Genomic DNA, 1,927 nt, shown 5'->3' with positions numbered 1-1,927 from the left:
TATATCTCTCTAATATTAATTCACTAATATTTTTCTGCAGGATGTATTACTATTTTAATATGGTTTTAAATTTTTAATTTTTCAAAAATTGCCTAAAATCTTCAGTTAATATTATATTAATACACTTGAAAATGACATGTATTTACTTTTTTTTTGTAGACTATATGGGATTTTTTGGTCATATAATATTTTAATTGAGGAAATATTTAGAGGTTCTGAATTACCTAGTAAGTTCAGAGACAAATTCCAAGTGGAAGATAGTCTCAATTCTACTTTTAATGAAATATGTAAATGTATCAGTTCAAACATTTTTATAGACACTGTCTTTTGTCTCAGTTTAGAGTTTTCCTTTTCTACAAATATACCCTATAAAGCTTTACCCTCTAAAAATCTACCTTATAAAGTTCATAAAATAAATTCTCCATTTATAATATTTTTAGTGTTTTGCAAAACAGATGCTGCAAAATCATAGGTCTTTTCAATTTCGTTGCATTTCAGTACATAATATAATCCAATTACAAAAAAAGGAACTGGATCAAAAGATTTTTTTTCTGCAAGTCATTTCAAAGGCTTTTACAGAATTTTAAAATTAAATCTTGCATACTGTTTGAGGCCTCATCATTTAATTTGTTCATGTCCCCGTTTTTGTAGGGATAAATTTGCCTTTGTTTGCAGCTATTGCAAAAACTAGTTTTTGGCTTCAATTCACTGGACATTTTGATAATAGATTTCCAAACATTTTTCTTAAATGCAGAGTTCTTTCAGAGAATATTCAATGCCATTCTTTCCCATCTTGCAAGATGCTGGGTGAAAAAGCTGAGAAGCCGGATACTAAGGAGAAGAAACCTGAAGCCAAGAAGGCTGATGCTGGTGGCAACGTTAAGAAGGGCAACCTCAAGGCTAAAACGTCAAAGAAGGGGAAGCCCCACTGCAGCCGAGACCCTGTCCTGGTCAGAGGAAGTGGTAGATACTCCCAACCGGCTATGTATTCGAGACAGGCTGTGTACAAGAGGAAGTATTCAGCAGCTAAATCCAGGCTTGAAAAGAAAAAGAAGTTCTGCTACTGTCACAAAACCAGTTGGTGGCGGCAAGAATGGTGGTATCTGAGTGGTTAAACTGCGCAAAATGCCTGGGCATCATCCTACAGGAGGTGTGCTCAGAAGCTGTTGAGCCATGGCAAAACACCTTTCAGTCAGCAGGTGAGGAAACTGCGAGGGACCACTTTAATCGTCCTCACTGGGCACCACAGAAGCAACAGGGTGGTTTTCCTGGAGCAACTGAGTGTGGCTTGTTACTTGTGACCGGACCTCTGTCCCTCAATCGAGTTCCTCTTCGTAGAACACACCAGAAATTAGTCATTGCCACCTCCACCAAAATTGATACCAGCAGTGCGAAAATCCCCAAACACCTCACCGATGCTTACCTTAAGAAGAAGAAGCCGTGTAAACCCAGACACCTGCAATGTGACATCTTCGACACAGAGAAAGAGAAAATATGAGATTACAGAGCAGTGCAAGGTTGATGAGAAAGCTGTGGACTTGCAAATTCTGCCAAAAATCAAAGCTGTTCCTCAGCTTCAGGGTTACCTCCGCTTTGTGTATTCCCTCCGGAATGGAGTTTACCCTCACAGATTGGTGTTCTAAATTTCTTACAAAGAACCTAATTAAATAACTGATCCATTAAAAATAAGAAGAAAATAATTCAATGCCATTACAGGACTTGTAGGTTGATTTACAAAATAGTTTTCTTTTTTTTTTTTTTTTTAATTTTTTTTTTCAACGTTTATTTATTTTTGGGACAGAGAGAGAGACAGAGCATGAACGGGGGAGGGCCAGAGAGAGAGGGAGACACAGAATGGGAAACAGGCTCCAGGCTCTGAGCCATCAGCCCAGAGCCCGACGCGGGGCTCGAACTCACGGACCGCGAG

The 1,927-nt window shown here is 38.3% G+C and overlaps 1 pseudogene; it reads left to right on the top strand.

The window, feature by feature from the left end:
• The first annotated feature begins 796 nt into the window (after nt 1–796).
• Nucleotides 797–1,643, top strand: LOC124521300 (60S ribosomal protein L6-like; annotated as a pseudogene).
• The last annotated feature ends 284 nt before the right edge of the window (nt 1,644–1,927 follow it).

This window comes from Lynx rufus, unplaced genomic scaffold, assembly GCF_022079265.1.
Source record: "Lynx rufus isolate CCGP_SWC_20201006 ecotype Redwood Valley unplaced genomic scaffold, mLynRuf1.p SCAF_3, whole genome shotgun sequence".
Taxonomy (NCBI): Eukaryota; Metazoa; Chordata; class Mammalia; order Carnivora; family Felidae; genus Lynx; species Lynx rufus.
The sequence above is the reverse complement of the archived record's forward strand: the minus strand, read 5'-3'. Positions and strand labels throughout refer to the sequence as shown.